This window comes from Atractosteus spatula, chromosome 3 (assembly GCF_055471065.1).
Source record: "Atractosteus spatula isolate fAtrSpa1 chromosome 3, fAtrSpa1.hap1, whole genome shotgun sequence".
NCBI classification, from domain to species: domain Eukaryota; kingdom Metazoa; phylum Chordata; class Actinopteri; order Semionotiformes; family Lepisosteidae; genus Atractosteus; species Atractosteus spatula.
The window spans coordinates 55,713,545-55,726,140 of record NC_142708.1 but is presented as its reverse complement, the minus strand read 5'-3'; positions in this window follow the sequence as shown (position 1 = coordinate 55,726,140).

The following is a 12,596-nucleotide window of genomic DNA, read 5'->3' as shown; positions in this document are numbered from 1 at the left end:
TCTGTACTCTGTCAAGACAGGCAATATATTTGTTTTTTTTTAAATGATATTTATTTTAAGGTGCCTTCAACAAGACAATATTGAATGTAAAAACGATTCAAATACATGCATCCCCAGGCATTTCAAACATGCAGTTCCATGCAATTCCAAGGGGAGGAAAAAATTGTGAAATTAGATATATTCTTCCAGTGCATGTCTAATAAGACAAAGCTCCAAAACTATTTGAATTACACATAGTCCAAAAGGAGCTTGAAGTACTAAGGGTAATTATGGTATGTACTACATACTTAGAATGAAAAGCACGTTGATGAACAAGCAAAGTGAACCATTTAAAGAAAACAAACTGTACAAATGTTTAATTAGGGAGTCCACCAATTCCTGAGACAAATTCACCATCAAGGAGGCACTGTAGTAGTGGCATTATTAGAAGAGATATTAGTTTCTCTGTTTTTCACAATCAAATCATACCAGAAATGAGATTCCTTGTTTTCAGAGTCTAGAGAAATGCAATGCGTGCTTTATTTATTTATCTTCTATGAATCATTTATTATGATTACCTGTATTATATTTTGATTTTTTAAATTTTAAATGCTTCTTTCAATGCATTTTGTTTTGTGTGTATCAACATAGTATTCATCAACTACTGTGATTCCAAATTAGACTTTTGAGCTTGATCTACCCCAAGAAAAAGAAGCACAATGCATTCTAGTCAATCAAAACAGTGTGAATTTCAGAGTGGAATTTCAAAGGCTGATAAAGACTATGAATAGAAATTGACATATTTTTGAATGTCATTTCAAAAGCTGAGTGGAATACAGATTTAAAGAGCAAATTGGAAATTGCTAAAGCTTATAAAAGCAAGTCTTACATGTTCTTAATGTCACGCCCGACATCCCTCCCTAGAGGGCGCTCCACTGCTCTCATTATTGTTCGTGTCATTTAGCCCTCCAGGTGTACCCTTTTAGTGTTATTATTTAAAGACCAGCTCCTCCAGTCCTCGGGGCTCATCATTAGGGTAAGATGTCGCGAGGCCCGCCTAGCACCAGGAAACCCTACGTCCGTCTCCTGAGGGCATAGGCCTCATCCCCAACACCTCCCGCTTCCTGAGCCCGGGGTCTGGAGGATCTCGCCCCGTCACCCTTGGACCTCCATGTTTCGTTTGTCCGTGTGCTCCCCCCTCCCGGGGATTTTAACTTTGTCGCGTCCCAGGATGGATTTCCAGTTGATGGACTTTCGGACCGTGCTTTGACCTGCCCTTGGACCCGTTTGGATTTGGATGCCGTTTTGTCTTCCCCGTACACTGTCTCACGGACTGTCACTATTATTTTGTGCACTATTAAACCCCTGTGTGTTCCTTTTTACCACGCCTCCTGTTTTCTCCAGCTCTTACCGCATCGCATAGGGTCTTCTACAAGATCTGACACGGATTCCAGTCCGTGTTCGTTACACTTAATGCACAGTAGGCAAACTGAATTTGCCAACCAAGCACACTGTACAGTCAACAGAACACGAGCATAAAAAAACACAATGTTGAGAAAACAGAAAGCATAATATCCTCCATATAAGAATAAGAGATTATATTAGTGGCAGGCTAACCAAATAGATTAAGTCAATTCACACTATAATCGAACACCACACAAGAATCCCTGACTCACTTGAAAGACATCATTAAGAGACAGAGAGTTTAGATACTGTGGAGTTATTAGAAGAAACTCAAAACAAGATCTGTGGTATACAAGACACAAACAGTCAATTATGCAAAAAAGCCTGCAGAATGTGCAACAAATAATTGAAAATCTAAAATTTTGAGCAGGTTACAGTATATATGAGGCAAGATCCTATAGTAATTACAAATTCAAGAATTAACATTTCCTCTTAATGCACAGATAAATGTGACTTTACTTCCTGATAGAAGAACAATTTTGAATGATGTGTTGAAGATTTGTGTATACAAAGCTTCACAAACCGTTGATGAAAGGCATGATATTCCAGCTAAAGAAACAGGAAGATTCAGTATAATGCTGTAATGGGAAATGAAAGGACCTGCTGCTAGATGAAACAAGGGATGAAGCAAATCTCATTGCTAACCCCAGATCCAGATCTTTGGATACCAAAAGCATGAACCTCAAGAATCTGGTGAAATATTCATGCATCTACATACAAAGTATTTGGACAGTTAATAATTTCCCAGAAATTCTGACTTTAATTCCTTGCATCTACAGTATATAGTGCTATCGTCCTAAAGAATTCCATAGGGTATGTCATAGAAGGGGACCCAGATCTCCACGGAAGTCTAGAACACAGTGAAGTATTCATCAACTACTTCACTGTGTTCTAGACTTACATAGCAGATGAGGTGGTGAAGTGAAAAAATTGCTTAACCAGTTAAACAAAGGGGGAACGTTAGAAAGGCAAGATTTTGCAATCCAAGAAGGGGATTTTAACACTCCTACGCAAATTGCCATAGAATCTTTTAAGACCAAAGAGTAGGAATGTTGGCTTAATATACCGTATCATCCACAAGACAACATAAGATATACATTCAAATACAGATTCAGCTTTATAAAAAAGCAAATTATCACATAATATACCTTAAATGAAAAATAACACACACAAACTAAGAGCCAAATACATTCAATCTGTTGTGAATGTGTCATTGTTTTGAAAGCTTCCCACTCATTTGGCTTCAGGTGGATTATAAAATATAGACAATGGACTCCCCATTTTTCTTCCCAGTTCCAAAAAGAACAGAATTGGACCAGCAGTGACATGCTTTAGTTTATATAACGATTAAACTCATAGATGAAAGTTTAAAGAATAACGTCTCCACACAATATGTAGAAGAAATTGAATTACACCATGCTCTGTGAAGAGTTTGGATTGTGAATCTGTCAGTTCTGCTCATTGCTGATGTGACAGCTGTAGAAATGGAACTCTATAGGTCTGAAAGAGGTTTTCATTTAAATAAAATTGTACAGAAAGACATTTTAAAATTGTATAACAGCAAGAAGGAAGTGCAGTACATATTGCACAAGCAAGGCTGCAAATATTGAGTTCAAAGCTGAGCAAACATCTCAAACACATTTACAACAATGGGCAATTCTAAAGCATCTGTCAGATGATTCATGGTGTATTTATATACTGTACAGTAAATCCTTAACTGCAATAATGTACCATGACATGACATCACACAGAAATGTATGGATCATTTATAAAATGTTTTTAATACTGTTATGTCCTCCTGCATGTCTGGGTATTTTTTTTCCCACTTCCTCTATTCAGGTACTGCCCCCCCACCCCATTGGTCCATCATTACACTATTACTGCATTTGTGACATCATCACCACCAATCAGAACCCAAGATCAACAGTTTATATACTTGAAGAAGTCTTGACTCATCAGCTTTTTGCTCAACTTCGGTTTGCTTCGGCTCGTGTTCGCATTTGCTCACTAGTGTTCATTGTTAGCTTCCGCTTCGTTTGTTTGTTGGTTTTGATTACTTGTGTTTTTTTATTACCTTGCCTCACTTGTTACTTTCCATTTTACCTTGCTCGGCTCATTTGTTACCCCATTCCTTGCTTGTGTATCTCTTCGTGTATTACCCATTTCCCATAATCATGCAACTGGTTCACTCGTGCCATGTTAGTGTTAACTGTGAACATGTAGTGCACTAGGGGAAAAGGTATAGGTAAGGTCGTCAGGTTACATTGTGCACACGTAGGTTTGTTTTGGTCTAGACACACTAGGTTAGGGGCAAGTGCCACCTTTGTATTTTCTGTTTTTTGGGTAGACAGTGTACTGTAGGTGAGTTAGGGCATTTGAAGATGCCGAAGACCTTTTGTTTCGTGTTTATGAGATCTCACCTCACTGTATTAGCTAGTGTCGTTTTGTTTTGTTATTTTCTTTTATTGGCACCGCTCAAGTTCCTTTTCCCCTGTGTTATTTGTGTTGTAAAAATATGTACCAGTCACTTATTCACTTTTTTTTACTTGTAAATACAGTAAATCACTTTTGCACCAAACTTTTATCACACATCCCTCACCAGAAACCCACCTGCATCCAAACCCATCCTGAATGTTACACGCCATTACCCCTAGACACCTGGGGTTGTAACAAATATAGTTAGCAGTTCTGTGGGGTGATCATAGTGCCCTAGTGTAGCATGCCTTTTTGTGCCTCAAAGAACCCAATGAAATAAGTTGTTTTTATAAATACTGAATTGACATACAGTACATAACATAAGTTGGGGTTTCTTTTGTTAGCTGCATGCAATTAGGATGCCATTGTAATACAGTTATCATATTTCAAAATGTCATATTTTTTTAATTTCCTTAATACTTCATAACTGAAACATTTTAAAGAATTCTTTATACTTACACTTACCACTCATGGACTTAAAAGTGGTATTGCAATTTCAGTGGAGTAAAACTACTTGCATTTTTTTCTTACATACTTTGAGGCCATTTTTATGTTCAATGAAAGAATTCGATTTTTCTGTACTGACCAATTCCACTTCATTGATAACAAAAAACAAAAATTATGATGTTTGTTACTAAGCTAAAAAAAGTAGGCAAATATTTTTACACAAACAATGCCGCAACATTTACAAGCACCTTACATTGTTATATTTTATATTTATGAAGGTAAACCACATCATTCCCATGGATTTTTTAAGGCTCTTCTGTTGAAGCTGCCTTCTGATACTCAGTGTGGAGATTGTGATTACTCATCACCATATTGTGACAGGTAAGTAAAAGCACAATAAATATTTTAAGTTCACAATAAAATATTTTACATATTTATTACTTCATTATTATATTCTGAAATACGACTAATTAAAATTGACAATATTATACATCTGCATACAGACTTGCATATTTAAAACTAAAATACCTCATGCATGCTGAAAAAATACATTATCCTCATATAAAACAAAATAAACTAACTGCTCAGCATATTTGCTATTTGACCAGTGATTTCTGCATCAGTTATTATAATTCACTACAGGGAGCATAGAGGCAAGACAACCAAAAATCTAAGAGAGGTTTGAAAGTGGGACTGAGAGAATATGACTGTTAATACCTTACATGGGATGTCATTTAGACTAGCCAGTCAAACCTGCAAATGTTGCTGTACATACAGTATACTAAAAGACATTAAAAAATGTAACACAATACAACTGGTTCTGATACTCTACTTTATGTGTTTTTTTTACCAGTTCTCATAATTTAATTAAAAGGAGCAATTGATATTTTGTATTGCATCTTCTTCTTCAACTGTACTCTTCTTCTTCTTATATAAACTTAAATTAGTGAAAAGTGATACCTAACAGAAAAATCATTTTTATAATACACACTTTTTAAATTGAATAAATACAAAGTAAATTGCAGTAATTCTTCTTGTTTTCAGGAATCAATGAAGTAAAGTCAGTAACTTAATTAGTACCTATTTATTGACATGACTATAAAATCAACTTTAGCACTGAACATACATTATACAGACATTTGTATATTCATTGCATGAAATCCCTAGTTTTGTTTCAATATCAATACCAATTACCAATTTTCAGTGGCTTCCCACATGTAAAAAATATATATAGCATTCATAATGATAAAAAAAAGAATGCTATCATAATCTCAGAAATCTCAGAAAATTGTTTAATAGGAATAGTTTTATGGCACATTACCTGCATGATCCACTAATAGAAAATATAATGGGTACGAAAATTGCAGCTGACATTTAGTACTGTATATAGTTTATGCATTTTAATCTTAATATTGGAAAATAAATATAATCCAAGGCATGATATTGGTTCTACTACTCTCTTATTGTATTTTAATATACAAGTATATCATATAAAGAAACTGTTGATAGATGCTGGAGTCATGATATTGAAGTTCTTGAACCAAAGTTATGTTATTTGTTTTGTTTGCTATCAGTATATAAACATAACAATTATGTTTAATTAAAGTACACAGAACACCAAATTAGAGGTTTACTAAAAACAGTCATGCTGTCTATTATTATCTACATTTTTCTTTATAAAACTGAAACAAACACTCTTCATTAGAAAACTCAAAATCTTGTTTAGGCTAGCACTTAACCATTTCTACTATGAAAGCAAAAATCTCGAAAATTATGTAGGAACACCTAAAATTAGAAAGTATATATTTGTAAAAATAAATGGGTTTGTTTCTGTGCTGTCTTCACTTTCTGTTTCATACCAGAGGTGTTCTATAGGATTCAAATCAGACCTCTGAGAAAGTTATGAAATGATCTCAGTGTTCCTTGGCTTAAAGCAATGTTGCCATCCCAGGTTTGTGACAGACTGTGATGATTACAAAATAAACATCCATTAATACTGGAAGTACACTGCTGTACAATATATCACATGTATTAGCAGTATCTGTGCCTTTTACAAATACTGTAAACAAATGAACTATGGAAACAGAAGTAAACTGGAAGACAACCTACAGTACTGTATATGGAAATTGGAGCCTAGGGTAAAGTCAATATGGATTCAAAAAAGGAACTGTAGGTCTCGCTTAATTATTTAGTTACATATTAGAGTTATTTGAACAAACTCCAACAGTAAAAGATACACACAATGCATACACTGTAATATGTGGTTTGTAGGTTTTCAGAAGATGTTTGAAGTTCCTCATAAAATATTATTTATTGACTCATTGATGGTAGGTTTTTGGAAAAATGTATATTTTTGGATTGAGAATTGGTTAATAGTTAATAATTGTTGGTTAATAATTGGTAACAAGGGTATAAATCTAGATTCTGGTGTAGTTAGTAGGCTTTGATTTTGCAGACAAAACATAAGTATATACATAAAATATAAGCAAACACTATAGAATCAGCAAATGAAATAAAAAAAATCTATAAAATTCAAGACTGGACAAAAACCTGGTAGATGATGTTAAAAACAGACTTAAAGTATAATACAGAGTCTTGAAAGCATGTAGGAAAACATAAAATTATAAATACGAAATGGGAAATGATAAGCTTAAAGAGGCTACTAATGAAAGATTTTGGTACTATTAGCAATCTTCAAGGCAATGTATGGAAACAATATAATTGTCACGCCTGACATCCCTCCCTAGAGGGCGCTCCACTGCTCCCATTATTGTCCATGTGATTGTTAAGCTCCCCAGGTGTACCCTCTTAGCTTTATTATTTAAAGACTAGCTCCTCCAGTCCTCGGGGCTCATCATTAGGGTAAAGATGTCGCGAGACCCGCCTGGCACCAGGAAACCCTACGTCCGTCTCCTGAGGGCATAGGCCTCATCCCCAACACCTCCCGCTTCCTGAGCCCGGGGTCTGGAGGATCTCGCCCCGTCACCCTTGGACCTCCATGTTTTGTCTGTCCATGTGTTCCCCTCTCCCGGGGATTTTAACTTTGTAGCATCCCAGGATGGATTACTCATTGCTGGACTCTTGGACTGTGCCCTGACCTGCCTTTGGACCCGTTTGGATTTGGATGCCATTCTGTCTTCCCCGTTCACCATCAAGGATTGTCACTATTATTTTGCGCACTATTAAACCCCTGTGTGTTCCCTTTTACCACGCCTCCTGTTTTCTCCAGCTCTTACCGCATCGCATAGGGTTTACTACAAGACCTGACATGGATCTCAGTCTGTGTTCGTGACAATAATGTAATGCAGAGGCAATTACAATATTAGGATATTTATTTGAAAGCTTAGAATTTAAATGAAGAAATATAAATTTATAAATACACAGCACACAAGTACTGTATTCATTTTGAAATCCAGTCAATGTGATTTACCTCCTTTTTTGAATTATGTTCAAGAGTTCTTTCTTTGCTAGGGTGAACATAGTGTACTAAAATCAATATCCCCCATAAATGTCATGCTGACATCAATTTTCCCAATTGCAAATCCCCTGGTGATATTACAATGATATTAAACAAATATCAAATACTGACACAACTAAATCCCTATGTGCTATATCCAGGTACAGGAGTCCTAATTATAACTCAAGAAAGGAAAGGTCAAACCCTAACAATATTTTTTCTGCAAAGATAAAATATTTTTGGAATCTTGTCTTTGCAGTTAAGGTACAGTAGGTTAAATATTTTATATACAGTATATTAGCTGTCTTCTCCTTGAATGCCTCACCCTAACCATATAGCAAAGTAACTCAGTTCTGGGCATAGTAAGGGAGGAGAGAGCTCCACCTATCTTCTAATGAAACATAATTTAGCAACATAAATCAACCAACTAGCATGAGGAGGTTGGAGAAAGCCAGAAGACCTGCAGAAAGCATACACCAACAGGGAGATAACACCAACACATGCCAACACCACACATCATAATAAGCAACTGGTTCAGATTAAAGTGTGCTAATCATCTCAAAAGAAAATTCATAAACATCTGATTTTCTTTTACACAACTAATTTATCACCACCTGCTATTGCCAACTCAGTTCCAAATCATCTCTTTTTGTTTTGCTCTCTCATCTTTCTTAGCCCCAGAGCATTTCTATGGTGAAGAACCAACCTAATAAAAGCAATTTTGAGAATGTTGAGGACATGGTGCTGAATTTAACATAGCTAAGTGATTCTATTATCCTCCCACCATAATAGCCTGTTAATGTACTTCATGCATTTCTATATATCTGCAAAAAGTGTTTTCTTGTGTTACTGAAAAATTGACATACTACATTACTATGTTGTGTGCTTTTGTTCTACTTCTTGAGCTTAATTTAGTATAACAATTAAGATCAAAGCCTTAGTTAAATCACCTTTTCATTGATTTTCACAGAGATTGAAATGGCATCATTAATCTCCTTAAGCACTGGAAAGGGCTTTGTTGGATTTTAGCAACATTTTGTGATACAGAGAAATATATTTTAGAATAGTTATTTTATATTTATATTTATTTATTATTTATTATTTATATATATATATTTATTATTACATTAATACAGTGCATAAAAAACAGCATTCCACATGTGGTATAAATAGGGCATTATGCAGTTTTAGCACAACATCAACAGAATAACATTCTATGCTTTTTGTGATGTAGCTAATCATCCTGTTTGCCTTTTTCTTGTCCCTGGGCCTAGTAAGATGCTAACAGTAATGACTCAGCTACAGCACCTGATTTTTTTCCCCCAGTATATTCTTGTGGCACTCAAGGAATACTGATATTTTATCTCTTCCCTGATTTCTAGAAAAGAAAAATTGCATGTCTTATTAAATCCCAGGCACCAAGCAGCGAATAATCAGAACAATTTCAGAGGTGCGACTTCTTTTTTATCAGAAAACTCAAATGTGCGATTTTTAAGCAGGTTTCTTTTTCTTTTGAAGTTTGCAAAGCATGAAAGGCAGCAGTGTTGCAACAAAGTTTTAAAAGCTTAAAGCCCTTTTGTTTTTTTAAGCATCTGTTAAAAATGTATGTTAGCTGATAAACTGTTTAGAATTATTTAATTGTGTTAATTAATAACTTGCCTGCTGAATTAAAATACAGTGATACTCAGACCAATGTGCATTCTAGCTCTGTCAAAATCAACAGTAGGTATTGCAGTGAAGAAATATTCCCAACCATGTTCTTTACAGTTTAGTTCCATGAAGCACAAATATAGAGAAATCAGCTGAGCCCCGGCACAGGATCCCGTGTCCATGTAAGAAAACGGAGGGAGATCTTTTTTAGCTTTATGATGCCAGAACACTGTGTTAAAAAACAAGTTGTGGCAGGTTGGGTTTGGAAGGGGCTGAATAGCAGCCAACCTCCAACTAGAGGACAGGAAAGGCCTCTATCATTTCTAATGAGTAAAGTACTTAGCTACTGTATTGGTAGTGGATAGTTACAGATTCACAGTACAGTCAGTATTTTATTGTGATTTTGATCAATACAAAACACTTAGTAATGTCAAAAAGAAAACAACATTCTACAAATCTTCTGAAATGAATTATAAATATAAACCAGAAAATAAGTGATTGCATAAATATTAATTCCCCCTTGAGTCAAGGAGGGAGACCTTTGGCAGACATTACTGTCATGAGTCTTCTTGGATAAGCTTCTACCAGCTTTATAATATGTTTCACATTATATTTAGTGTATAATTTAGACATGTTGGTCTAAAAATACTTGGTTCTGTTTTTTTTTCTTTTAAACACAGTCCTAGTCTTGAGCAAGTGTTGGAAGAGTTGTGTAAATGGTCTAAGTTGTGTTAACAGCATCGCTTGTTTTCTTAAGTATAATAGGTAAAATACCAATAAGCCCAGGAGATTTGGTCATCTTTAAAACTTCCAATACCTACTTACTAATGCAGAACTGTGCGCTTCCGCTACCTCAGACATATTATTGATTTATTCTTTTGTAAACACCTGCTTATAATATTTATTTAGTACAGATGCCATTACCCTTTGTGACAGCGACACACCCGTAAAAAGTCAACACCCCTCACTGAGGGATAGAAGCATCGTTGTGAGGTTAGCAGGGACCAAAAATAACACAAAAGGGGGTGAACATGAAAAGACAAAAAGAAAAGTGTGCCGCTGTGCATTGTAACCTCCACGCGGGGCTTACCCTGTTTAATGGGGTCCAGTCTGGTAGAGCTCAGTGCAGCATGCAGGCAGGAAGGAAGGAAGGCAGGAAGAGAACGCCTTACGCAAGTGCCATCCCCTCTGGGACTGTCGGTGTAAAAATACTTCCCCTTCTGGGGTAGTCCTGCTCGTCTCTTCGGGGGGTGTCCAGTGTGCCTTTATAGTACCTGCACAGCTGTGGCTCATCTTCTAGGAGCTGGGGCAGCTGTTACCATGAAGGTGAGGCGTTGCCCTTCCTCCAGGGCTCCACCTTTATTGTCTAAGGATTTCCCATTATTATCCCAAATACATTTGAGTTCATTCTATTTTGTTCTTTTGCTGTTGTAATACTGAAAGATTTTTTTATTGTTGCTGAATAGTATTATTTAGTAATATGTGGAAAAAGGATTTTTTTTCTCAGTGCCAATTGCAAAAGTGATTGGAGCAGATGATACATTTATGATGAAAACATTTGTGACAAATATGGCTTAGTGCAGTAATAAACAGTACTGTAGTATATCAGTTTTTCAGTTAAATGGGACATTGTACGTACTAATGAAAGAAAACAACAACCATTCATCAGGGTGGTGGAGAATTTCTAGAATCTACATGTTTGCATTCTGCACAAATTCACATTCATTGCTGAGATTTTGATCTTCTAAAGCCTGGCTTCATATTCTCACCTCTAACCACAAAACCCAACTTGTTGCATTCATACAATAGTGCTGGTGTTGTTTTCTGCACACTGTTGCCAAATTGTAGTGAGTTCTTAAGTGACATCAAGCATTGAAGTATTGTACAACAAAACCTTATTTTCACTGATTAAATAATATAACATAATCTTTTTCATCCACAATGCATCATGAACCTGCATGCAAAATGACTATCTTCTGTTTAGAAGGAGGTCAGGAACTTTAGAAGCATGTCATTATTTACAAAGACAAGACAATATTTGTTCAAGCTCAACTGTTCTGTCACAAGTAATTACATGATTAATGTTTCAGTTATATCATTGCTGATTCGGCTCCAAGAGCATTAAAAAGTAAGTTGTCTTTTTTAGTAACTCTCTTTACATGTGTACAGTTTCTTTAAATATTGAATTTAGTGTTGTAATACCCAACATTATTAATAATAAGTTATAAATAAGGTACTTAGTGATTATGTAACGGTAATCCAAAAACATCTACAGTAAATGTATTTAACAGACATTTTACTCTGTGAATGCTTTGTAAGGTTTTAAAACATGCTCATTTTAGAGTATTAGCAAAGCCCAGGTACAGTATATGACACAAACAGACAACTGTATTCACTGAAATCATTCCATTATAACCCCCCTGTCTGGTAACCTATATATTGTTCTTCTGTTTTAACATTTGTATGACATCTTTTATGGTAAAAAATACATAATTTAAATAAACTTACTTTACCAACTGAAACAAGCTAATTGCAATCACATTTACCACTTAACATTGTAACAGGATCCGGTCCAGGCTCCCGTGAAGCGTAGTTCTGGACCCTATGCAGACGGTATAATCCAGAAATAAGTGGATAAGGATGACGGGGAGGAGATGATGAGGATCAGGAGGGGTTGACAGATAGGGGGGCGTGACGATGGTGAACTGGTGCTCGGGATGTGTAGCCAAGGCGAACAAGTCCAAGGAGTCCAGGGGGTAATCTGGGGCGAAGTCCAAAAGTCCAAAACCGGGTGATCCAACCGAGACGGGACAAAACTGAGTTAAAAACCAGAACGGGATCCGGTACAGGGACAGGGAATAAAAATGGGATGACGAGGCCAGGTGCTCCGAGCCCAGGACTCAGCTGGGTCAGGACGCTGTTAGGAGGTGTATGTTCTTAAGCCGTGGATGTAGGGCAACTTGATGGTAAGCGGGCCTCCGGGCATCTGTCTTCCAATGCAGAGCCCAGAGTAGCAAGAGCGCCAGGCTTAAATAAGGAGAGGCAGGTTTTTGGGCAGGTGCACGACATTAGCAAAATAAGAAAGAGCCGGAGCGCCCTTGGCGGTGGGGGGGGGGGGATTACG